The sequence below is a fragment of the Trachypithecus francoisi genome, unplaced genomic scaffold (genome assembly GCF_009764315.1).
Source record: "Trachypithecus francoisi isolate TF-2019V2 unplaced genomic scaffold, Tfra_2.0 Lachesis_group19, whole genome shotgun sequence".
Classification (NCBI taxonomy): Eukaryota; Metazoa; Chordata; class Mammalia; order Primates; family Cercopithecidae; genus Trachypithecus; species Trachypithecus francoisi.
The window spans coordinates 48239223-48266440 of NW_022681464.1; the positions used below are offsets into that span (position 1 = coordinate 48239223).

A 27218-nucleotide genomic window follows, 5' to 3' on the forward strand; every position below is an offset into this window, starting at 1 on the left:
CAGGGCAGGGTGAGGACAGACGCGAAGTAGACGGCGTGTGGGCGGGGCCACGACCCGGGGCGGGGCGAAGACTGGGTACATGGCGGGCGGGGCTACGACGGCGGAGGGGCGAAGGCCGGAGGCGGACGGTAGGTGAGCGGGGCGAAGACCGGAGGCGGGCAGCAGGTGGGCGGGGCGAAGACGGACGCGAGGTGGGCGGTGAATGGGCGGGGCGAAGACGGACGCGAGGTGGGCGGTGGGTGGGCAGGGCGAAGGCTGAAGGGAGAAGGACAGCGTGAGGTGGGCGATTACCGGAGCGAGGCGGGCGGCGTGTGGGGGCGGTGAAGACAACCCCAGGGGGGCAGTGTGCGGGCGGGGGACGGCGTGGGGCGGGGCGACAAGTGCTAGACCGGAGACAGGGGGCGGGGCGGCAAAGGGGGCGGGGCGCGAGGCGGGGCCGGCGGGAGCAGGGCGTGGGGAGGCCACACGGGCGGCGCGGAGGGTGTGCGCCGCGGGGAAGCGCGGGAACCGCTCGGTTGCCTGGCACTGCGGAGCTAGGGAACGCGTTTTGTTTAAATGCTGGGAACTGACGTAGTCGGGTTCGCTGCACAAAGCAACGAGGGCATGGGCATCGAAGCCTGGAGACCTGGGCAGGGCCGCTGTCGGCGGGAGGCTGCGAGGTGTCCCTCTTTCCGCCACTGGGCCCTCCAGGTCTTTGCTCCTGCGCCGCCTCCTCCCCGGGCACCCAGAGAAAAACCCCAGATTGGGCGTCCTCCCCAGAAGTGGTTTTGCCCCGTCCGCTTCCCCGGAGTCGCCGTGGCCTAGCGGGGAAGCTGCTCCCCCCGGGTGTGGACAGAGAAGTGAGCGCAACCGCAGCGTTGGGGATGCGTGGGCTGTGACGTCCCGAGGCGGCTGCTGTGGTGTGAGACACGTCTGTGTGTATGTGTGGGCGCGTGTGGAGGTGTGCATGTGTATGTGTGCGTATGTGTATATGTACGTGTATGTGTGTGCGCGTATATACGTGTGTACGTGTGCATGTATTGTATGTGTATGTGTGTATATATTGTCAATCGAAGAAAACGACGACACAAGTCTCTAATCATTTTAGGAGATCTATTTGCCAAAGTTAAGGACGCACCCAGGAGACAAGTCTATGCCTTTCTCCAAAGATGATTTTGAGGGCTTCAGATTTAAAGGGGAAAGGGCGGAGTATTGAGAAGCATAGATTTTTCACGAAAGGGGGCAGAGGAAAAATGTGGGGAATCTGCATTTTATGTAAGATAACGAAGACAAAGTGGGGTAGGGGAACAATCAGATGCGCTAGGGTGACTGCACCTGTAAAAATAAGCTATCAATTTGCATTGCCATGGTTACGTTTTATTTTTGTTTTTATTGTTTTGAAACGGAGTCTTCCTCTGTCGCCCAGGCTGGAGGGCGTGATGTCCGCTCACTGCAACCTCCACCTTCTGGGTTCAAACAGTTCTCCTGCCTCAGCCTCCTGAGTAGCTGGGATTCCGGGTGAGCGCCACCACACCCTGCTAATTTTTGTGTTTTTAGTAGAGACAGGGTTTCCCCATGTTGGCCAAGCTGGTCTCAAACTCCTGACCTCAAGTGATCCGCCCCCCTTGGCCTGCCAAAGTGCTGGGATTACAGGCGTGAGCCCCGGCGCCCGGCCACCATGGTGAAATTTGAACAGCTCACCAGGAATCTCCTTGTGGGCAAAATATGGGGGAGGCATGTAGCCTTTCATCTTGTAGCCATCTTACTTAGGAACCAAAAGGGGGAGGCAGGTAGGTTTGTGTGAGCCGGTTCCCAGCTTGACTTTTCCCTTTCGCTAAATGAGTTTGGGGTCCCAAAATTTAATTTCCTTTCACATTTCCCCCCTTTTTTTCTTTAAAATCTTTTGGAAAAAAGCATTTTAGAAAGGAATTGGGTTCCTGGCCTCAGGTTGCTGCTTCCTTCTTTTTTCCCACCTGCTGGTTTGTCGTTGCTAGGATGGTTTATTCCTAGAAGCTCAGGTCCTACTTCACTAGGAATGCTCATTCCTAGGAGGTCACGTCCCACGAAGATAAAAAACAGGGAGAAAAGGAAAAAAGAAAGAGGAAAAAAAGAAAAATGTATAGGGACCTAGGCCAGACTTATAGCAACAAAAGGAGGGTAAAACTGGAAGCTGGGTCAGGCTATATTACTACCTCCTCAACTACAGCAGTTCTCTGGGCAATCCTTACCCTAGCCCTTTCAGCTACACGTGGGCTTATTTGCAAACATATATCGTAACAACATTATAAGCAAAAACAGGACAGATCAGAAATTATAAGTACCAGGTTCCCCAGAATCCAAACCAACTGCTCAACCAATCAGTGAGGGTTTTGGATCTGACAGGTTGATTATCTGGGTTTTCATATCAGTCATAAGCCAGGTTACGTTCTTCGGTATCTGGAATATACACACAACGTTCCGTTGTTATGATGGCGCATGCGCCCCCTTGTGCTGTTAATGTATCTAAAGCCATATGATTTTGCAGCACAGCTTTCCTCATAAGCATGACCCCATTGTTTAGGGCTTTTTGGGTGCAATTTGTTAAGGCTTATGTATCCCATATAACATCTTCAATAGCGATCTGTTGTACAAAGATTGAAGTTAAATGATCATACCATTGGAATACTGAATGTGTCCAATGAGATTGTAAATGAAAAAGGTTTGCTGTTTTTAGCAGGGTCTGCATGACTCATCCTTGTGCCCAAGCATAACCTAGGGAGCATCGTCTCAACCACCCTGGAGGTGACCACGGCCATAAGTTAGTGCCACATAGCCAATATGTCCCATTTGGAGCTAGCCAGTAAATACTTGGTCGCTGCACCCAGTCGGTGGCAGGCTAGGCAGTGTCTCATTATATGATAATGCAGTCACAACATTCTCCAGCTGTCCACCACATATCTCTTCCTACTGTTTGGCCACAGGTCTTGGGTGGGATTTCTTTGCTCCCAGCACAAAGGAGCATTTTGGCTGGTTTGGCCAAACGAAGGGGTGAACCAGATAAATCCATCCCAAGTTTGCATTATTCCATTTTGAAAAGGTCATCGTTTGGGGCATGGTTACCACTTTTAGTTGGGGAAATGCTAAAGTGAGAGCTAATGAGCTGGTCCTTTGCATTGAAAAACTTTTCCCATGTCCCTTGTTCTTAAGGGTGTTTTTATTTATTCATTTATTTTGACATGGAGTCTCACTCCATTGCCCAGGCTGGAGTGCAGTGGCATGATCTTGGCTCACTGCAACCTCTAACTCCCAGGTTCAAGCAATTATCCCGCCTCAGCCTGCCAAGTAGCTGGGATTACAGGCGCCACCACACCTGGCTAATTTTTGTATTTTTAGTAGAGTCGGGGTTTCACCACGTTGGCCAGGCCTGGTCTGAAACTCCTGATCTCAAATGATCCACCCGCCTCAGCCTCCTAAAGTGTTGGGATTACAGGCGTGAGCCACTGTGCCTGGCCAAGAGTGTTTTTAATGGGCCGACCATATATATTGTCTTTTGTTATGCCAGCACAAGGAATACCAGACTGTGTTTGTGATGTAATAAATTTTTGGTATTCTATCCAGTCCTGACCTTGGAAGGAGGATACTCACCATGGGAGGCTGGAGCCACTGGAAAGAGGCATGAGTCCACATATCCAGCAGGTGTTATGTAATCTGTCTGCATAATCCTGAGCCCATTATAGAAACAGGTTTGTTTCATGGGTGGCAGTGGCAAGAAGGTGAAGGGATACGTGATTAATAGCAAGGTTTTGAAATTCATCTTAGTTACTAAAGGGTGTTATATCAGACAAGGCAAGTGCCCTGTTCTTTATTAGACAGCAGATGACAGTATATCTAGGACAATAATTGTAATGGTTATTGTACAGTAAACATAGGCATTTCTTTGTGTACAGGCCTGGTCCTGTGTCTTGGGTTTAAGCAGTCCACAACAGCTGCTGTCTGCTTCTCATCCTGGGTTGAAGGTCAATGTTTAGTGAAATGGAGGCAAAGGTCTTTGGTGGGAGTTACAGTCCACTCAGGAGGTTGGGCCTTAAGATGAGAGATGTGAATCCATGAGTCTACACCCTCTAATTTTATGGGACATAGATTAGTCAATAGTACTTGATATGGGCTCTTCCACTGGGGTTGAAGGGAATTCTTTATTAGATGGCTTTTCCAATAGACACAATCTCTGGGTTGCAGATTGTGACCAGGCACCGTATCTTCATGGAGCACACTATGAAAGGAATTCTTTACCAAATCTTGGCTTTTCTTTAAGACGATAAGTCCCTCACAATATTGCAATGTATCTCCCTTGAGAAAAGTTGGGTTATGTTTGTTCCCATACATGTGGGCCTCCATTATTATTTCTTAAGGACACAGGTGTTTTCCAAAAGGGGTGGATTGGCGTTTAAGCAGCACTAAGGGGAGTGCTTTGGTCCGGGGGAGGTGAAATGCCTGGAGGCGAATTTAGCCAGTTGTGCCTCTCCACTAGGCCTGAGGATTGGGGATGGTAGGCACAATGGAAATGTTAAAATATGGGCCAAATTTTACAAATATTTTGAATAACCTGGCCAGTAAAGTGAGTTCCCCTGTTGCCGGGAAGTTCACAAGGGACTTGCCACAGTGGAATAGTTTTTTCTCGTAGGATTTTCCAACTGCTATGGCTGTTGCTTGCCTGCAGAGAAAGCTTTTTAACCCAATGGGAAAACACGCAGAGCATTACTAAAACATACTTGTAATCTTGAGGTGATAGCAGCCAAATAAAATCAAGCTGCCATACCTCAAAAGGTCCAGCTGGAAGAGGAAAATGACCCTGGATGGCTTTCTTTTATATTTGGGACAAATAACACATCAGGAGTAAAACTTTTGTGCCCCAGTGAAGGGCGGTTTCCAGTAATGCTGTTTATACCACAGTGAAGGACGGTTTCCAGTAATGCTGTTTATACCACAGTGAAGGGCGGTTTCCAGTAATACTGTTTATACCACAGTGAAGGGCAGTTTCCGGTAATAACATTTATACCACAGTGAAGGGCGGTTTCCGGTAATACCGTTTACACCACAGTGAAGGGCGGTTTCCAGTAATACCATTTATACCACAGTGAAGGGCGGTTTCCAGTAATACTGTTTATACCACAGTGAAGGGCAGTTTCCGGTAATAACATTTATACCACTGTGAAGGGCGGTTTCCGGTAATACCGTTTATACCACAGTGAAGGCGGTTTCCAGTAATACCGTTTATACCACTGTGAAGGGCGGTTTCCAGTAATACCGTTTACACCACAGTGAAGGGCGGTTCCAGTAATACCATTTATACCACAGTGAAGGGCGGTTTCCAGTAATGCTGTTTATACCACAGTGAAGGGCGGTTTCCAGTAATACTGTTTATACCACAGTGAAGGGCAGTTTCCGGTAATAACATTTATACCACAGTGAAGGGCGGTTTCCGGTAATACCGTTTATACCACAGTGAAGGGCGGTTTCAAGTAATACCGTTTATACCACTGTGAAGGGCGGTTTCCAGTAATACCGTTTACACCACAGTGAAGGGCGGTTTCCAGTAATACCATTTATACCACAGTGAAGGGCGGTTTCCAGTAATGCCGTTTATACCACAGTGAAGGGCGGTTTCCAGTAATACTGTTTATACCACAGTGAAGGGCGGTTTCCGGTAATAACATTTATACCACTGTGAAGGGCGGTTTCCGGTAATACCGTTTATACCACTGTGAAGGGCGGTTTTCAGTAATACCGTTTATACTACAGTGAAGGGTGGTTTCCAGTAATACCATTTATACCACTGTGAAGGACGGTTTCCAGTAATACCATTTATACCACAGTGAAGGGCGGTTTCCAGTAATACCGTTTATACCACAGTAAAGGACCGTTTCCAGTAATACCGTTTATACCACAGTGAAGGGTGGTTTCCGGTAATACCATTTATACCACTGTGAAGGACGGTTTCCAGTAATACCATTTACACCACTGTGAAGGACGGTTTCCAGTAATACCGTTTACACCACTGTGAAGGGCAGTTTCCAGTAATACTGTTTATAGCGGGATATCATTTTATCTGGATTACAGTGGGTGAGATTATGGACATATTCCATAAGGGGCACCTGGCACCCCACTGGAATAATGGGTTATTAGGTCCATACCATATTTCAGTTTCGGGAGAAAAGTATCTCCCTGACCGTTTCCACGCAGATTTCTCTTTCGTAGGAGCTATGCTCTGGGTTTCTTTCACCATGTTTCTAAGTGTTTCGGGTTTTATGGCCATTTCCTGGATCGGGGCTGGTGGCTCGGGGGCTGCTTGTTTAGCTGTGGCATCAGCCGATTGTTACCCGTTCTGTGGTGTCTAATTTTGAGTGATTGGGATTTTTATAATTGCCAAACATTTGGGTTTTAGAATAGCTTCTAACAGCTCTGATATTTACTGTACATTTTTTATGGGTTGGCTTGAGGAGGCTAACTATCCTCTGTCTTTCCATAGCATCCCAAAGTCATGCAAACCCCAAAAGCATAGCAGCTGTCAGTGTAAACGTTTGCAGCCTTGTATTTTGCCAGTTGACAAGCTTGGGTCAGGGCAATCAACTCGGCCACTTGAGATGATCTGGCTTGGGGAAGAGGACCAGCTTTAATTACCTCTAGTAAGGAAACCACAGCATATCCTGCTCCAAAATTTCCATCCTCTCCTCTTAAATAAGAGCCATCTGTATACCATTCTAGTTCAGCATTATCCAGTGGCATCTCTTGTAGGTCTATCCTGGAGGTGAGAAGTCAGTCAGTCATCAGAACACAGTCACGAGGGGTCTTGTGGGAGGGGCCTGGCAAGAGAGTGGCTGGATTAAGATTATTATACTGGGAAGTAGTAATATTGGAAGATGGTACAAGCAAAATTTGATAAGAAGCTAACCGGCTGACAGACACACATTGAGTATGATGAGAGTTTAGAAGGGTCTCAAGAGAATGTGGCACAGAAATGGTAAGGGGGGATCCCATAATTATTTCTGCAACAGACTATGGAAGGGCCATGGTTGCTGTTGCTGTCACACAAGGAGGCAGCCCTCGCGCCACCGGGTCCAGGTGTTGGCTATAATAGCCTAGAGGTCTCTGATGGTCACCATGCTTCTGGATCAGTACCCTGGAGGCAGTTCCTCCAGTTTCGTGTGTGAAAAGGGAGAAAGGCAGTTTGTAGTTTGGGTGCCCTAAGGCTGGGGCATTAGTTAGAATTTCCTTTATTTGTTGTACAGCTGATTGTCCCTCAGGACTCCACAAGACAGGATTGGGTTGTTTATTTTTTAAGTATGCCTACAGAGTTTGAGTCATAAAGAATTTCGTATCCAGTTTCTACAATAGCCAGCCAGGACCCAAAATGCTCTAAATTGTTTATTAGTGACAAGCATTGGGAAAGCTAAAATTCCTCTCACTCTGTCAGGGTTAATTCTGAGTCCTTTGACTGAGATAATATGCCCCCAAATACTTAACTTGCAGCAAGCATAGCTGAAGTTTGTCTTTGGACACTTTGTGTCCCTTGGTGGCTGTTTGAGTAAATATAGACTCTCTTCATGGGAGGAAGATGGTGTGTCTGAACAAAGGAGAAGGTCGTCTACATACTGAATGAGTGTTGAGCCCTGGGGAAAAATTAAATCCTCTAAATCAGCTTTTTTTTTTTTTTTTTGAGACGGAGTTTTGCTCTTGTTGCCCAGGCTGGAGTGCAATGGCGCGATCTCGGCTCACAGCAACCTCCACCTCTCAGGTTCAAGCAAATCTCCTGCCTCAGCCTCCCTAGTAGCTGGGATTACAGGCATGCGCCACCACACCCGACTAATTTTGTATTTTTTGTAGAGACGGGGTTTCTCCATGTTGGTCAGGCTGGTCTTGAACTCCCAACCTCAGGTGATCCTCCCGCCTCAGCCTCCCAAAGTGCTGGGATTACAGGCATGAGCCACCATGCCCAGCTCGAAATCAGCTTTTAATATTTGGGAAAAGTAAATGGGACTTTCTGTATACCCTTGATTCATTACAGTCCACATATATTGCGCGTCTTTCCAAGTAAAGGTAAACCAATACCGGCTGTCTGGATCTACAGGAGTACTAAAGAAGGCACGGCAGAGATCTGCCACTGAGAAATACTGGCTGGTAGTGGGTATAGCTGATAGGACTTGTGGGTTGGGACTACTGGGTGTCTGGGTATTACGATATTATTGATTGCCCTCAAGTCCTGTACAAATCTCATCCTCTCCCACTTGGTTTCTTTACAGGGAATATAGGGCTCGTGCAGGGAATAGTGAGTCCCCTTTTCAGACAATCTTATAGCGGCGATTCCGTCTATGGCTTCCTCTACAGTATCGTAGAGGGTACTGTTGGAGGTTGAGTAGGGGTTTCTTGGTTTCTCGGGTTTATCTCTACCTTTATTGGAGTGGCTGAGAATATTTCCTCTATATCTGTATTTGACTGAGACTGTAAGTGGAAGGGATGTCGTTGAGCAAGGGTTCTGCTTCTGGTGTTAACAGGAAAATTGGGGAAGCTAAGAGGAGTTTTATCATTTCCTACTCTTTATTCCAGTGTCTTCTCTTCTCCCTTAATATTTCTTCCTCTCTCTCCATTTCATTTTCCTGGTCACAAGATGATGTGTTAACATTACTGGTAGTAAATTGTGGTACACTGTCAGGACTTTTTTTTAATGTGGTATTTTTGGTCCTCTGGCTCCAATTCTTAAAAAGAGTTCACCTTTTGATGAAAAAGATATATGATGAAAAAGGCATTATGGATGTTGAGGAGATCATGGCCCAAAAGATTGAAAAGGGACGTAGGGCATATAAGAAACATGTGGGTCCTACTGAGCATGTCACACTTAGAGCCTGTGGTGGGGGAGTGGAACCCAATGAAACGGGAAGGTATAGGTTTGTACTTAAAACATAAGATTGTTTTACTAGACATACCCACCATGTTAACTTTTTTATTACTCTGAGGAATGGAGTTTCTAAATAAGCTGGGATTTATCAGAGATATAGTGATGCCTGTGTCAATAAAGGCAGTTGTCAGCTCATGGTTATTATATTAATCTCCCCCAATTTTTTTTGTCAGGGTAGAATATTTGGAGATATAAAACTCCTGTACTTCCTCGGAGCACCCCAGTCTTCCTGAGTTGCATTTTCCTGCCTTTTCTTTCATTTCAGCCTAAGGCAATCCCTTTTAAGGGGTTCTGGACTTTTATAGCAGCAACAGACTGGAGGGAAGGGTTCTCAGATCTAGAGAGCTTAAAAATCTTTCTGGAGCTGATAGGTTTAGAAGTTAATTGCGGCCGGGCGCGGTGGCTCAAGCCTGTAATCCCAGCACTTTGGGAGGCCGAGACGGGTGGATCACGAGGTCAGGAGATCGAGACCATCCTGGCTAACACGGTGAAACCCCGTCTCTACTAAAAATACAAAAAAAACTAGCCGGCGAGGTGGCGGGCGCCTGTAGTCCCAGCTACTCGGGAGGCTGAGGCAGGAGAATGGTGTAAACCCGGGAGGCGGAGCTTGCAGTGAGCTGAGATCCGGCCACTGCACTCCAGCCCGGGCGACAGAGCAAGACTCCGTCTCAAAAAAAAAAAAAAAAAGTTAATTGCTTTAGCTGTACATGCATAAATCTAGCAATCTTCTGTTTTTCCTTTTTTATCATAGTGTGGGATAATTGGTCAGCTAAGTTAACTAGTTCATTAGTTCTAGCTATAGCCCAATTTATCATGTGGCATTTTACAAGCATGGCTAAATCATCATCTAGTCTGTTTAATAAATTTGCATTTAATAATGTATCATTTTTATTGTTTTCAAAACACTCAGCTGACATCCCACAATATTGTCTAAAAGTTTTATCAAAACATGTGAAACAATCTAAAACGAATGCATTTGGGTTCTGGCAGCATTGCTGGATTTTTTTCCAATCTACAACCCTTTGGAACACTGAAGGAATACTATTTAACAGTCATTGCTCGTTCCTATGCATCTTTACGCCTGTCTTCTGGATTTGGTGGGGGCTGGTTGTGTCTATACTGGGCATTCAGGGGTCAAATCTGTTACAGGGTCTGACCGTTGTGCTTTTTCTAGCTGTTCTTTCGCTGTAGCTTCTGAGACCAACATGTGGACCAGCTGATAAAGGTCTGAATGACCTGGGTCCTGGGTTCTAATAATGAGCTCAAACTCTTGGGCAAACCTGATTGGATCTTTCTGTGAGTCAGGAAATTCTTTATGCCTCATAGTTTGGCCTTTGACCAAGGTTGGTAGACAATCGCTGGGGCTTCCCTACCTGTCACCAGTTGTTCCCAGAATGGGGCGATCATGAGAGAAGTCCCTGCAGGGTCCCCTTTTCCACATCTTCCAGGTGAGACGCTGCCACTGGGGCTGTCGGGGAATCAGCAGCAGCTGGGGCCCCTGAAGTCCGAGTCCTGACTGCCTTGTTGGGCGAGTGTTAAACCTGCAGGAGAAAAGTGGGACAGATCTGGTCTGGGGGAAGTTCAGAGAGGTCAGGGTAGAGTGGGAGTGTAGGTGGAGTTGCCAGCTAGGAATAAGGGATTTCAAGGATTTCTTTAAGAGAGGGAAAGATTAGTGGGCTCTTGATTAGCATTTCTAAGTTGCTTGTTTGCCTCCTATAGGGAGATGAGGTGGTCTTCACTCCTTTTGCTACTCTCCAGATACCACTGAAAATAACTCTCCCATTCTGGTTGCTTATTTGTTGTGCCTGCATTTTCCACCCTAGTTCTCAGTTACACTAATTCGGGCATCTCAAAAGATCCCCATTTAGGTCATTGTAACTTAGAATCTGCTTTAATTATAGCGGTCCACTTATTTAAATATTTGCATGATAATTTGCCGTAAGTATTTTGCATATAGCCGGCCAGAGTTTCTAAAGCGGGGATTTTGTGTTCTGCAGCTGCTGGGGTCTTAGAGGACTTGTTCCCCATAATTTAGAGCTCCTCTTCAGATTTGATGAAGTCAGGACATGTGTCCGCCCCAAAATGTGCTGCTTGCAGACCTAGCTTTTCCAGGCTGTTACCTCCTGAACCGGTTTGGTCTACCCCTGTCACGGCTACCTGGCACAGGTGTGTCAGGGGCTCAAGTTGTAGGAGGGGTCGGTTCCTTATATGCACCTGCTGGCTGAGATGAGACCCTAAATATGCTCTTCTGAAAGAGGAAACCTATTTGGAGCTGCTGCACAGCTTAGGGAGTGTTTCTCCCGGACACCCTCAGGTGACTCTCAGTTGCCTGAGAATGCCCTGAGAGGCTGAGGGGAGCAAGGTGCTCTATTTCTTCAGCATGGAAGATTCCACACTCATGAGCCAGAGGGTTCAGAGTTGGTCAGATCTGATCAGGGAAAGAACCGAAACAGGTACACATACACGCACACACAAAGCAGAGACAAGCAACAGAAATAGTTAAGCAAAACTAACAATGATCCACAAAATATACAGTTTCTGAGCACTCCAAGTATAAGTTGGAAGTTAGCACCAGCTGGTTGGTAGTGCTAATTTTCGTCATTTCGTCATTTAAATTTGCAAGACAGAATTCCAAAGCAGTTTCTCACCCAGGGATGGGGCCCAAGCTGGAGAGTGCTCTCTGCCAATGCAGAAGCAGATGAACTCACCTTCCATGATGGAAGCCAGTGGAGAAACTCCCACAAAAAGGGAATTTTTTTTTTTAACAGCAAATAAACCTCAGACCCCCCCCCCAACTGAGAAACATTGGAAGATCAGGGATCCCTGGAGGAAAGAGGTCCCAGACTTCAGCAGATTGTCCTGTTGGTTCGGGCTACAAGGTGCCTGAGCCAGTACCAAGTACTGAGAGGCAAAACTACCCCAGGCCCAGCCACTTTCACTCAGGTCCCTTTGTGGTTACCAGATGTCAATCAAAAAAAGTAACAAGACAAATCTCAATCATTTTAGATTTATTTGCCAAAGTTGAGGATGTGCCCAGGAGACAGGCCTATGCCTTTCTCCAAATATGACTTTGAGGGCTGCAAATTTAAAGGGGAAAGGGTGGGATATTGAGAAGCACAGAATGCTAAGATCTTGCTGGGTAAAGTTAGTCAGTGTCTTAGTAATCAGGAATGTAATTCAAAAAGTTACTGTTTTTGTAACTTCCTAGAAGGAGGGAATTGAATATTTTAGTCTAAATTTTTACCTAGTAAGGTCCCTTCTATCCCTCAATAATAAATATTCATGGTAACATATGGGAGGATATTTCAACCTGAGTGAATATCCTCTTCTCCATTTGGTTCTTTTTTCCCTCATATAAAAGTTCAGCATTGTTCAATAACTTTAAGCAGTTCCTTTAGAAGACAAGGTAATTTTCTTATGCTGGTTGCATGGGGGGTGGGGAGCATGCTATGGAGACATCCTATCAAACCCCAAACCTCTCTAACTTTTGCCTGAAAAAAATTTGGAGTCAAGAGTTTTTACCTAACATTTGCAACCCTACGGCGCCACCTAGTGGAATAGGATTTTCCTCCGTGGGGAGCCCTGTCAGCCCTGTTCGCCACACTTCTAGTTTCCTAATTATTTTTCCTTTTACATCCCTCTGTCAGTGATCAGGCAATATGTCCTGTTTGTAAACAAAAAAACTCCACTTTCAACTGCCAGGAGGAAGCTATCCTAATAAAACAGGTTTTAGCTTCAATACCGTCCCCATCAAAGGAAGGGCAGCCATTCAGTTCTCATGTTCTTTTAAGGCGCCTGCTCTGCATTCAACAACATTGGGATTTAAACAAAAAAGAATTTTGCATTTGAAGTTAATCAGTCCCATTCTGTGGGATTCCAGTTTTTCACTGGGGCCATAGCAAGGGAAGCCAAATAGGGCATTAAAACATTTTCTCCATTAAAGAGTCTTGCCCAAGTCCACCTACTACATAATCTCTCCCAGGCCTATTGGATACCTTGGGAGGCTTTGGGCTGAGTGGGTCTAAGAATCCAACAGGGCGGAAAGCTAGGGTCTTGCACAGGTAAGTGTGACTAGTCCTGCCTACTACCTCCTCCGGATCCATGAGTAAAGGTCACACTTGTATCCATGGGGTGGCACCTATAATGGTTGCCAGGACCCAGAGGAGAGGAGGAAAGAGGAGAAAGGCAAAAGGGCAACGCCTTTTCTCTATTTCCTTCCACCCTTGGTCACGCCAAAGGGAGGAAGGGGACTAAGGAGTGCCTTGTCTCCCACTCTTTCTAGATGGGTAACAAACCATCTGCATTCTGTACTCCCTTGAGTGCATTCTAAATCACTGGAACTCCTTTAACCCTAAAATCACTGGAACTCCTTTAACCCTAAAATCACTGGAACTCCTTTAACCCTAAAATCACTGGAACTCCTTTAACCCTAAAATCACTGGAACTCCTTTAACCCTAAAATCACTGGAACTCCTTTAACCCTAAAATCACTGGAACTCCTTTAACCCTAAGACTCTAAAGAGAAAGTGGTGTATATTCTGTTACACAGGGTGTGGCCTTGTTACCTTCTTGGGAACAAACAAACCTGGCCTGAGGAAAGTCTTGATTTCTATACTATCAACAACTAAAACTTTTCTGTAGGCAAAAGGGCAAATGGTCCAAGGTTCCCAGTGTAAAGGTTTTCTTTGCCTTGCAAGATAACCTAAATCTTTATAAGCATTGTACAGTTAACCCTACCCTCTTGGCAGCCACGTCAGGCAAGCCTGCAAAGGATGGTTCCCCAGAGTCAAGAAAACCCTTGGGGAACCCTCAAACACAACTTCTGGGTGCCCTACGTGCCCCACAATAGCTGGATCATTCACTCCTCTGGTAGTGCCCCTCAAGAAACTCCCAACTTTGCTGTTGCCCCTGCAGGAAATGCCCAATGGTGCTACTAGTGTTCAAGTTTCCTGCTCATTGCAGGACCTTAAACAAATAAAGGGGAACCTGGGGAGGTTCTCTAATAACCCTAATTAATATATAGAGGCTTTCCAAAATTTAATCCCAGTGTTTAATCTAACTTAAAAAGATGCTATGCTACTTTTAAGCCAAAACCTAACTGTTGGAGGGGGGAAAAGCAGTCTTACAGGCAGCAGAAACATTTGGAGATAACCACATCTCCTATAACTAGTCTAAAAGTCTTAAAGGAAGAAGTCTAAAAGAAAGAAGGGTGAGCAGATAGCAAAACCTCCATTCCCAATAGGGAGGGAGGCAGTACCCCTTGAAAATTCCAATTGGAATCCCAAAAATTCTATAAATGAGCAGGGGGGAAAAATGCTTTCTGATGTGCATATGAAAAGGCTTACAAAACACCTCCCTACCTCCTGATTCTGTTAACAGACAGTTAATGTTAAAAAACAAATGTATTACTCAGGCAGCCCCTAATATCAAAAGAAAATTGCAAAAACTGGTCACAGGTTCAAATAGAACCTCTTCAAAATGGCTACTTCAGTCTTTTCCAATAAAACCCTGGAGGAGGCCCAGGAGAAGGAGAGGAACTATAAGACAAAAACAGAGGTTTTTTTTTTTTTTTTTTTTTTTTTTTTTTTTGAGGCAGAGTCTCGCTCTGTCACCCGGGCTGGGGTGCAGTGGCCGGATCTCAGCTCACTGCAAGCTCCGCCTCCCGGGTTCACGCCATTCTCCTGCCTCAGCCTCCCGAGTAGCTGGGACTACAGGCGCCCGCCACCTCGCCCGGCTAGTTTTTTTTTTGTATTTTTAGTAGAGACAGGGTTTCACCGTGTTAGGCAGGATGGTCTTGATCTCCTGACCTCGTGATCCGCCCGTCTCGGCCTCCCAAAGTGCTGGGATTACAGGCTTGAGCCACCGCGCCCGGCCAAAAACAGAGGTTTTAGTGGCTGCATTACAGGCCTATAAAATCCAGAACCTTCAAGGTGCATCTGCTAATTGCTACCAATGTGGCAAACCAAGGCACTTCAAAAGGGATTGCCCAGACATCAAGAAGCAGCCACCTCAAGCCTGTCCAGCCTGTGGTGGAAACCACTGGACGTCAAACTGTTCCCGGAGACATAGGTCACTGGGTCCAGAACCAGTCTCCCAAGTAGACTAATGGGTCCCAGAGATCAATTCCCTGGCTTCAGTGGTTCCGACTGCCGTTACTATCCAGGAGTCCTGGGTAATTCTGAAGGTAGAAAGGAGAATAAAATTCAGGCAGAGGTGATTTCAGATGAAGATGAGGAATTTGTAGGGAACTGGAGCAAAGGTGACTCTTGTTATGTTTTAGCAAAGAGACTGGTGGCATTTTGCCCCTGCCCTAGAGAATTGTGGAACTTTTAACTCAAGAGAGATGATTTAGGGTATCTGGTGGAAGAAATTTCTAAGCAGCAAAGCATTCAGAAAGTGACAGGTGCTGTTAAAAGCATTTTGTTTTAAAAGGGAAACAGAGTACAAAAGTTCAGAAAATTTGCAGCCTGACAATGAAGTAGAAAAGAAAAAATCCATTTTTTTGAGGAGATATTCAAGCTGGCTGCAGAAATCTGCATAAGTAACAAGGAGCCAAATGTTAGTCCTCAAGACAATGGGGAAATGTCTCCAGGGCATGTCATAGGTCTTCATGGTGGCCCCTCCCATCACAGACCCAGAAGCCTAGGAGGAAAAAATGGTTTTGAGGGCTGGGCCCAGGGTCTCCTTGCTGTGTGCAGCCCTAGGGACTTGGTGCCCTGTGTCCCAGCCACTCCAGCTGTGGCAGAAAGGGGCCAACATACAGCTTGGGCTGTGACTTCAGAGGCTGGAAGCCACAAACCTTGGCAGTTTCCATGTGGTGTTGAGCCTATGAGCACACAGAAGTCAAGAACTGAAGTTTGGGAACCTCTGCCTAGATGTCAAAAGATGTATGGAAATGCGTGGATGCCCAGACAAAAGTTTGCCACAGGGGCAGGGTCCTCATGGAGAACCTCTGCTGGGGCATCAGATCTTGTGAGATTTATTCACTACCAGGAGAAAAGTATGGGGAAAAACTGCCCCCATGATTCGGTTATCTCCAGATCCCTCCCAAAACACATGGAAATTATGAGAGCTATAATTCAAGATGAGATTTGGGAGGGGACACAGCCAAACAATACCATTCCATCCCTGGCCCCTCCCAAATCTCATGTCCTCATATTTCAAAAGCAATCATGCCTTCCCAACAGTCCCCCAGAGTCCTTTTAGCATTAACTCAAAGGTCCACAGTCCAAAGTCTCATCTGCGACACAGCAAGTCCCTTCTGCCTATGAGTCTGTAAAATCAAAAGTAAGTTAGTTACTTCCTAGATACAGTGGGGGTATAGTGATTGGGTAAATACAGCCGTTGGAAATTAGAGAAATTAGCCAAAATGAAGGGACTAAAGACCCATGCAAGTCTGAAATCCAGGGGGCAGTCATTAAACCTTGAAGTTCCAGAATGATCTCCTTTGACACCATGTCTCACATCCAGGTCACACTGATGCAAAAGTGGGCTTCCATGACCTTGGGCTCTGCCCTGTGGCTTTGCAGGGTATACCCCACTCTTGGCTGCTTTCATGGGCCGGAGTTGAGTGTCTGTGGCTTTTCCAGGGCCATAGAGCAAGCTGTTGATGGATCTACCAGTCTGGGGTCTGGAGGACAGTGGCCCTTTTCTCACAACTCCACTAGGCAGTGCCCTAGTGAGGACTCTGTGTGGGGACTTAAACCTCACATGTTTCTTCTGCACTGCCCTAGCAGAGTTTCTCCATAAGGGCCCTATCCCTGCAGCAAACTCCTGCCTGGACATCCAGGCATTTCCATACATCCTCTGAAATCTAGGCAGAGGTTCCCAAACCTCAATTCTTGACCTCTGTGCACCCAGAGGCTCCACATCACATGGAAGCTGCCAAGGCTTAGGGCTTTCATTCTTTGAAGCCACAACCCAAGCTGTACCTTGGCCCCTTTTAGCCATGGCTGGAGTGGCTGGGACACAGGGCACCAAGTCCTTACCTAGACTGCACATAGCAGGGGGGGCCCTGGGCCAGGCATAAAAAAGAAAAAACTTTTTTCCTACTAGGCCTCCAGGCCTGTGATGGGAGGGGCTGCCACGAATGTCTCTGACATACCCTAGAGGCATTTTCTCATTGTCTTGGTGACTAACGTTTGGCTCCTTGCTCACGCCTGTAATTCCAGCACTTTGGGAGGCCGAGGCAGGCAGATCACTTGAGGTCAGGAGTTCGAGACCATCATGGCCAACATGGTGAAACCCCGTCTCTACTAAAAATATAAAAATCAGCTGGGAGTGGAGTCGGGCATCTGTAATCCCAGCCACTCAGGAGACTGAGGCAGGAGAATCACTTGAACCCAGGAGGGGAGGTTGCGGTGAGCCGAGATCATGGCCACTGCATTCCAGCCTGGGTGACAGAGGGAGACTCCGTCTCAAAAAACAAACAAACAAAAAATTTGACTCCTTATTACTTATGCAAATTTCTGCAACTGGCTTGAATTTCTCCACAGAAAATGGGTTTTCCCTTTTTTTTTTTTTTTTATGAGACGGAGTCTTGCTCTGTCACCCAGGCTGGAATGCAGTGGTGCAATCTTGGCTCACTGGAAGCTCCGCCTCCCAGGTTCACGCCATTCTCCTGCCTCAGCCTCCCAAATAGTTGGGACTACAGGCGCCCGCCACCGTGCCCGGCTAATTTTTTGTATTTCTTAGTAGAGACAAGGTTTCACCATGGTCTCGATCTCCTGACCTCATGATCCGTCCACCTTGGCCTCCCAAAGTGCTGGGATTACAGGCATGAGTTACCACGCCCAGCTGGGTTTTCCTTTTCTATCTCATCATCAGACTACAAATTTTCTGAACTTTTACACCCTGTTTTTCTTCAAAAACTTAATCCTTTTAACAGCACCCAAGCCACCTCTTGAATGCTTTTCTTTGCTTAGAAATTTCCTGCCAGATACCTCAATCATCTCCCTCAAGTTCGAAGTTTCACAGGTGTCTAGGGCAAGGGCAAAATGCCAGCAGTCTCTTTGCTGAAACACAGCAAGAGTCGCCTTTATTCCAGTTCCCAACAAGTTCCTCGTCTCCACCTGAGACCGCCTCAGCCTGGACTTCATGGTCCACGCCATCATCAGCATTTTGGTCAAATCCATTCAACAATCTCTAGGGAGTTCCAAACTTTCCCACATTTTCCTGTCTTCTTCTGAACCCTCCAAACTGTTCCAACCTCTACCTGTTACTCAGTTCCAAAGTGACTTCCACATTTTTGGGTATATTTACAACAACACCTCACTCTACTGGTACCAATTTACTGTATTACTCCGTTTTCACACTACTGATAAAGACATACCCAAGACTGGGTAATTTATCAAGAAAAAGAGATTTAATGGACTCACAGTTTCACATGACTGGGGAGGCCTCACAATCATGGTGCAAGGGGAAAGGCACATCTTACATGACAGCAGACAAGAGAGAATGAGAGCCAAGCAAAAGGAGTTTCCCTTATAAAGTCATCAGATCTCATGAGACCGACTCATTACCACGAGAACAGTGTGGGAGACTCTGCCCCCATGATGCAGTTATCTCCCACTGGGTCCCTCCCACAACATGTGAGAATTATGGGAGCTACAATTTCAGGTAAGATGTGGGTGGGACACAGCCAAACCTTATCACATGTTTTTAAGCATTTTGGGTTTTATGGGCATTTCCTGGATTGGGGCTGGTTCAAATGCTGCTCTTTTAGCTGTGATGTCAGCCAATTGGTTACCCTGACCTTCTCTTGTTGTTTAATTTACAGTGATGTGGAATTTTTATGGTTGCCAACTATTTTGGTTTTTGAATAGGTTTTTTTTTTTTTTGAGATGGAGTCTCAGTCTTGTCACCCAGGCTGGAGTGCAGTGGCACAATCTCAGCTCACTGCAACCTCCACCTCCCAGGTACAAGCAATTCTCCTGCCTCAGCCTCCCAAGTAGCTGGGATTACAGGCACCCACCACCACACCCGGCCAATTTTTGTATTTTTAGTAGAGATGGGGTTTCACCATGTCGGCCAGGCTGGTCTTGAACTCCTGACCTCATGTGAGGAAACCACAGCATATCCTGCTCCAAAATTTCCATCCTCTCCTCTTAAATAAGAGCCATCTGTATACCATTCTAGTTTAGCATTATCCAGTGGCAACTCTTGTAGGTCTATCCTGGAGGTGAGAAGTCAGTCAGTCATCAGAACACAGTCACGAGGGGTCTTGTGGGAAGGGCCTGGCAAGAGAGTGGCTGGATTAAGATTATTATACTGGGAAGTAGTAATATTGGAAGATGGTACAAGCAAAATTTGATAAGAAGCTAACCGGCTGACAGACACACGTTGAGTATGATGAGAGTTTAGAAGGGTCTCAAGAGAATGTGGCACAGAAATGGTAAGGGGGGATCCCATAATTATTTCTGCAACAGACTACGGAAGGGCCATGGTTGCTGTTGCTCTCACACAAGGAGGCAGCCCTTGCACCACCAGGTCCAGGTGTTGGCTATAATAGCCTAGAGGTCTCTGATGGTCACCATGCTTCTGGATCAGTACCCTGGAGGCAGTTCCTCCAGTTTCGTGTGTGAAAAGGGAGAAAGGCAGTTTGTAGTTTGGGTGCCCTAAGGCTGGGGCATTAGTTGGAATTTCCTTTTTTTGTTGTACAGCTGATTGTCCCTCAGGACTCCACAAGAAAGGATCAGGTTGTTCATTTTTTAGGTATGCATACAGAGATTGAGCCATAAGGAAGAAATTTGGTATCCAGTTTTTGTTTGTTTGTTTGTTTGTTTTTGAGATGGAGTCTTGCTCTGTCGCTCAGGCTGGAGTACAGTGGTGCAATCCCAGTTCACTGCAAGCTCCACCTCCTGGGTCCACACCATTCTCCTGCCTCAGCCTCCTGAGTAGCTGGGACTACAGGTGCCCACCACCATGCCTGGCTAGTTTGTTTGTATTTTTAGTAGAGACGGGGTTTCACTGTGTTAGCCAAGATGGTTTCAATCTCCTGACCTCGTGATCCACCCACCTCAGGCTCCCAAAAGTGCTGGGATTACAGGCATGAGCCACTGCACCCAGCCACTGGTATCCAGTTTCTACAATAGCCAGGCAGGACCCAGAATCCTCTAAGTTGTTTGTGACAGGCATTGGGAAAGCTAAAATTCCTCTCACTCTGTCAGGGTTAATTCTGAGTCCTTTGACTGAGATAATATGCCCCCAAATACTTAACAAAAGCTGAAGTTTGTCTTTGGACACTTTGTGTCCCTTGGTGGCTGTTTGAGTAAATATAGACTCTCTTCATGGGAGGAAGATGGTGTGTCTGAACAAAGGAGAAGGTCGTCTACATACTGAATGAGTGTTGAGCCCTGGGGAAAAATTAAATCCTCTAAATCAGCTTTTAATATTTGGGAAAAGTAAGTGGGACTTTCTGTATACCCTTGATTCATTATAGTCCACATATATTGCGCTTCTTTCCAAGTAAAGGTAAATCAATACCGGCTGTCTGGATCTACAGGAGTACTAAAGAAGGCACGGCAGAGATCTGCCACTGAGAAATACTGGCTGGTAGTGGGTATAGCTGATAGGACTTGTGGGTTGGGGATTATTGGGTGTCTGGGTATTACTATGTTACCTACTGTCCCCAAGTCCTGTACAAATGTCCATCCCCTCTGGCTTGTTTATTTTTGTTTTTACAGGGACTATAGGGCTGTTGCAGGGGCTTGTGCAGGGAATAGTGACTCTTCTTCTCAGTTAATCTTGTATGGTGGGGGCGATTCCATCTATAACTTCCCGTCAGAGGATACTGTTAAGGTTGGGGAGGGGTTTCTTTGGGTTTATCGCTACCTTTATTGGAGTGGCTGAGAATATTTTCCCTATATCTGTATTTGACTGAGACTGTAAGTGGGAAGGGACATCCTTAAGCAAATGCTTCACTTCTGGAGTTAACAGGAAGACTGGGGAAGCTAAAAGTTTTACTGTTTTCTGCTCTGTATTCCAATGTTCTCTCTTCTCCTAGTATTTCCTTCTCTGTCTCATTTCCCTTTCCCAGTCACAAGATGGTGTCTTAATATTACTAGTACTAAATTGTGGTGCATTGTCAGGACTTGTTTTTTCTTTTCGAGATGGAGCTGTCAGCCAGGCTGAAGTTCAGTGGCACAACTTTGGCTTACTGCAACCTCCGCCTCCTGAGTTCAAGTGATTTTCCTGCCTCAGCCTCCCAAGTAGCTGGGATTACAGGCATGCGCTACCACACCCAGCTAATTTTTGTATTTTCACTAAAGACGAGGTTTCACCATGTTGGCCTGGCTGATCTCCTAACCTCATGTGAGCCACCTGCCTCGGCCTCCCAAAGTGCTGGGGTTACAGGCATGAGCGACTGTGTCTGGCTGTCAGGATGTTTTTTAATTTGATATTGTTAGTCCCTGGCTCCAATTCTAGAAAAAGTTCACCTTTCGATGAAAAAGAGATAAGAGCATTATGGATGTTGAGGAGATCACAGCCCAAAAGACTGACAGGGGCTGCAGGCACATTAGAAACACAAGGGACTAATTGAGCATGTCACACTTGGAGCCCAGGGCGGGGGATCTGAACCCAAAGAAATGGGAAGGTTTAGGTTTAGACTTAAAACATGAGATAGTTTTATAGACACACCACCATGTTCATTCTTTCATTACTCTGAGGTACGAGGTTTCTAAATTAGGTGGGATTTATAATAGATATAGCCACTGCCTGTGTCAATTCAGGCAGTTGTAAGCTCATGGTTTATCATTATATTAATAATGATAAACATGTTTTTTATAATATATATAATATAAAACATAATATCTATAATAAAGATAAACATACTAATCTCTCCCAATTTGTCAGGGTAGAATATTTGGAGCAGTGAAACCCCTGTACTTCCTGGGAGCATCCCTAGTCTTCCTGAGTTGCATTTTCCTGCCTTTTCTTTCATTTCAGCCTAATGCAATCCCTGTTAAGGTGTCCTGGTCTTTTACAGTAGTAACAGACTGGGAGGGAAGAGTCCTCAGACCTAAGAGCTTAAACTCTTTCTGGGCCTGAGATGTTTGAAAAATTAATTGCTTTAACTGTAATGCATAACTTGGGCAATCTTTAGTTTTTCCTTTTTATCACAGTGCAGGATAATTGGTCAGCTAAGTTAACTAGTTCATTAGTTCTGGCTGTGGCCCAATTTATCATGTTGCATTTTATAAGGGTGGCTAAATCATCACCTAGTCTAAGAAATTTGCATTTAAGAATGTAGCATTTTTATTGTTTTCATAGCAATCAGCTGACATCCCACAATATTGTCTAAAAGTTTTATCAAAACGTGTGAAATAATCTAAAACTGATTCATTTGGGTTCTGGCAGCATTGTTGGATTTTATTCCAATCCACAACCCTTTGGGACACTGAAGGAATGATATTTAACAGAACAGTAGTTAGTTCCTGAGCATCTTTGCACCTGTCTTCAGGATTTGGGGAGGCTGGTTCATTTGGTCTTCCTGGCCCTTTGGGGTCAGGTCTGCTACAATGTCTGACCACTGTGTTTTTCCAGCCACTTAGCTTTAGCTTCTGAGACCAGTATGTGGACCAGCTGATAAAGGTCTGAATGACTTGGGTCATAGGTTCTGATAATGAGCTCAAACTCTTGAGCAAACCCAATTGGATCTTACGGGAGGCAGGAAATTCTTTGTGCTTCGCAGCTCAGCCGTTGACCAGGGTTCATAGACAATCATGGGGGTTCCCCTAACTGTTAGCGGTTGTTCCCGAAACAGGTTGCCCATAAGAGAAGTCCCTATGGTGTCCCCCTTTTCCACATCTTCCAGATGAGAGGCTGCCACTGGGGTTACCAGAGAATCGGCAGGAAGTAGGGTCTTGGAAGTTAGAGTCTCTACTGCCTTCAGCAGGCAAGGAGGAGAATACGGTAGATTGGAACCTGAAGGAAAAGGAGGGGAGAGGTCTGATCCAGGAAGTTCAGAGGGGTAAGGGTAGAGTGGGGGTGTAGGTGGAGGTAGGGGAGACACGAAGGGGGAAGGGGTTTGGAGGATTTCTTTAAGAGAGAGAAAAGATTATAGAGAGTTCTTAATTGGCAGTTTAAGTTATTCGTTGCCTTCCTGTAGCTACTTTACAATTAAGAGCGTTCTTAATTGGCAGTTTAAGTTATTTGTTGGCTTTCTGTAGCTACTTTACAATTAAGAGTTCTTAATTGGCAGTTTAAGTTATTTGTTGGCTTCCTGTAGCTACTTTCATGGTACCTAGAGAGTAGCAAGTGGGGGGAAAGATCCTTTAGGTATGCATAGAGAGATTTGGTACTCTCTAGGTACCATGAAAGTAGCTCTCCCATTCTGGTTTCTTAGTTTTTGTGCCCACGTTTTCCATTCTGGTTTGCGGGCACACTAAATTGGGCCTCTCAAAAGATCCCCATTTAGGCCTTTGTAACTTGGAATCTACTTTGGTTATAGTGGTCCACTTGGTTAAATATTTGCATGACGATTTGCCATAAGGATTTTGCGTGTACCCTGCCGGTGAAAGAGATCAAATGAAGAGACTAAGAGGCAGAAATGAAGTCCACAGGCAAACAGCCCGGGCGGCGCCCTGAGCCTAGTTAAAGATCGACCCCGGACCTAACCGATTAAGGTTATCTATAGACTCCAGACATTGTAAGGACAAACGTTGTGAAAGTCTCTGTCCTGCTCTAATTACCAGTGTCTGCCACATATCTTAGTCCTGGGCCCAGTACACACAATCCTCTATTTTGTCCCAACGTCCTGAGCCCCATATGCCTGCCCGACACAAACACATTAAGAAAAACAACACCTGGGGAAGCTCCAATAAGGTTACAACCGTTTGTCAAAGCGCAGGAACCGATAAGAAGGCTGCTAAAAGCATAACTTCACATTAACATGTAAACCAATGTAATGCTGTAGCCTAGAGAAATGCCTTGTTCCTCTGTAACCTGACAAGTCCTGTTTACCTCGAGCTATAAAAAGCAAGCGCACGCATTGTTTGGGGCCCTCTTGTATGTTGTAGAACGGAGGGACCAAGTTCGAACTTGCATTAAAGATCCTTGCCACTTGGCTTTGACTCTGGACTCTGGTGGTCTTCTTCGGGGAACAAACGGTCTGGGCATAACACCGGAGTTTCTAAAGGTGGAACTTCATGTTCCTCAGCTGCTGGGGTTTTAGCTAATTTAGAGGCCTCATTCCCTATAATTTAAGGTTCCCCTTCGGATTCAATCAAGTTGGGAAGTGTGTGAGACCCAAAGTGTGTTGCTTGGGGACCTGGCTTTTCAGGGCCATTATTCCTTGAATCAGTTCAGTTCACCTTTGTCACGGCTACCTGGTAAAGTGTGTCAGGGGCTCCAGGTGTGGGAGGGGTCAGCTCCTTATATGCACCCACCAGATGAGATTAGACCTTAAGTACATTCTTCTGAGGGAACCAGATGAGATTAGACCTTAAGTACGTTCTTCTGAGGGAAACCAGATGAGATTAGACCTTAAATACCTTCTTCTGAGGGAACCAGATGAGATTAGACCTTAAGTACGTCCTCCTGAGGGGAACCAGATGCCATTAGAACTTAAGTATGTTCTTCTGAGGGAAACCAGATGAGATTAGACCTTAAATAGGTTCTTCTGAGGGGAACCGGCTCAAAGCTGCTGCACGTCCTAAGGAGCTTTCCTCCCGGACACCCTCACATGATTCTCAGTCGCCTGAGAATGCCCTGAAGGGCTGAGGGGAGTAAAGTGCTCTTATTTCCTTAGAAAATTCCACACTCATAAGCTAGAGGGTTTGGAATTGGTCAAATCCATAGCGGTAAAGGATTGAAGCACACACACAACCCAACAAGACGGAAACAACGAAACAGCGAAGCAAAACTAGCAATGATCACACAACTTACATGATCTCTGAGCACTCAAGTGTCAGCAGAAATTAACAACAGCAGGTTGTTACTGCTAACTTCAGTCATTTAAAAAGAATTTGCAAGACAAAGTCCCAAACCAGTTCCTTACCTAGTGATAGGAGCCCAAGTTGGACAGTGCCCTCCACAGATGCAGAAGCAGACAGGCTGCCTTCCTTGATGGAAGCGAGTGGAAACTCCCAGGAAAAAAGGAGTTTTTTTTTTTTTTTTTGAACAGCAACTAAACCTCTGACTCCCAACTGGAAAACACTGGAGGATCAGGGATCCCTGGAAAAAAGAGGTCCCAGACTTCAGCAAATTGTCCTATTGGTTTGGGCTACAAGGTGCCCAGACCAGTGCCAAGCACCAAGAGGAGAGCTGCTACAGGCTGGGCCACCTTCACTCAGGTTCCCTTAGTGGTTACCAGATGTCAATCAAGAAAAATGATGAGACCAGTCTCAATCATTTTAGGAGGCTTATTTGCCAAAGGTAAGGACTCGTGCCTGGGAGACAGGCCTATACCTTTCTCCAAAGATTATTTCGAGGGCTCCAAATTTAAAGGGGAAAGGGTGGGATATTGAGAAGTACACAAATTTCAAATAAGAGGAGGGTAGGGGAAAATAGCCATTTTCTTTGTCTGGTTCAGTGAATCTGCATTTTTTTTTTTAACATAAGACGACAGACAAATGGAGCAGAGGAATCTGCATTATTACATAAGGTAACAGACAAAACATAACAAAAGGGCAGGGGAACAATCAGATATGCATTTGAATCCGGTAGGCAGGGGATGACTGCACCTGTAAAGATAAGCTATCGATTTACATTATCATGGCGAAATGTTAACAGAAACACCTTAGGGTAGAAATCTTGGAGCTCACCAGGAATTTCCTTGTGGGCAAAATATGGGGGAGGTGTGTAGGTTTTCATCTTGTAGCCCTCTTATTTAGGAACCAAAAGGGGAGGCAGGTTTGCCTGACCCAATTCCCAGCTTAACTTTTCCCTTTGGCTTAATGAGTTTGGGGTGGCAAGATTTACTTTCCTTTCACAGTGTAAGCCCTGGGTCTGGGGGAGCCCTGGGTCTGGGGCGGCCCTAGGCCTGGGGGTGATGGTTGGGAATCCACCATCTTGTCTTACCACTGCCAGAGACACAGATGTGGCTTCTGTTCATAAGTCCCTATTAAATGTTTCTCTCTAAAGAACTAGATTTGCCAGCCTCTTTCTTTGGCCTCTCAGCTTCCTCTGACTTTGGGGCAGATGTGTATAGGCCTGGCCACTGAGGAACAATCACTAACCATTAGGAAAATGCAAATCAAAACCACAGTATCATTTTATACCTGCCAGGATGACCATAATACAAGGCTGTGAGAGGAAGGTGTCTGGGGTCCCTTCAACCTGCCTCCCATTCTCATCAAAGTCATCCCTCTGCTCACTGAGACAGATGCATAGCTGACTGCCTCCTTTGGAAAGGCTGATCAGAAACTCACAGAACGCAACTGTTCATCTCTCACCTGTGTGTGACCTGGAGGCCCCTTCCCGCTTTGAATCTTCCTGCCCTTGCTTCAAGTTGTCCCGCCTTTCCAGACTGAACCAATGTCCTTTCCAGACTGAACCAATGTTCTTCTTACATATATTGATGTCTCATGTCTCCCTAAAATGTATAAAACGAAGCTGTGCCCCAACCACCTCGGGTGCATGTTATCAGGACCTCCTGGGGCAGTGTCACGGGTGCATCCTCAACCTTGGAAAAATAAACTTTCTAAATTGAGACCTGTCTCAGATTTTCGGGGTTCACGAGGTACATAAATAACAAGTAAGGGCAAGAATGTGGAAAAACTGAAGCCCTCATACATTGCTGGTGAGAATGTAAAATGGTGTAGCCACTTTGGAAAACAATTTGGCAATACTTAAAAATGTTAAACAGCTACCACATGAAAACTGAAGTCCACACAAAAGCTTGTACGTGAATGTTCATAGCAGCATCACTCATAATAGTCAAAAATTGCAAACAACCCAAATGTCAATCAACTGATGGATAAAATGTAGTATATCCATATAATGGAATAGTTTTTTTTTGTTTATTTATTGAATGAAATATTCATCAGCAATAAAAAAGAACTAGCTGCTGATGTCTGCTATAATATGGACCTTGAGAACATTGTTAAATGAAAGCAGTCACAAATGACTCCATGTTTTGTGTTTCCATCTTTATGAAACGTGTAGAATAGGTAAATCTCTAGAGGCAGAAAACAGATTAGTGGTTGCCAGGGGCTGAGGGAATGGAAGTGGGAAATGACTGTTTATGGGTATAGGGTTTCTTTTCGGGATGATAACATTCTCCTAAAATTAGATTGTGGTATTGGTTCCACAACACTGAAAAACCACCTCACCTTAAATTGGTGAATTTTATAGTACATGGATTAGA

At 45.7% G+C, this 27218-nt stretch overlaps 1 long non-coding RNA gene across 3 annotated transcripts; it reads left to right on the top strand.

Moving 5' to 3' along the window:
• The first annotated feature begins 105 nt into the window (after positions 1-105).
• LOC117064203 lies at positions 106-26802 on the top strand. Of its 3 annotated transcripts, XR_004429322.1 has the most exons (3): positions 450-1497; positions 3577-3701; positions 26138-26802. It is a non-coding gene; the product is annotated as an uncharacterized LOC117064203 (long non-coding RNA). The 3 variants fall into 3 exon arrangements; XR_004429323.1 differs by lacking the exons at positions 450-1497; positions 3577-3701 and adding an exon at positions 106-128; XR_004429321.1 differs by lacking the exon at positions 450-1497 and having other exon boundaries at positions 3378-3701.
• Positions 26803-27218: the final 416 nt, after the last annotated feature.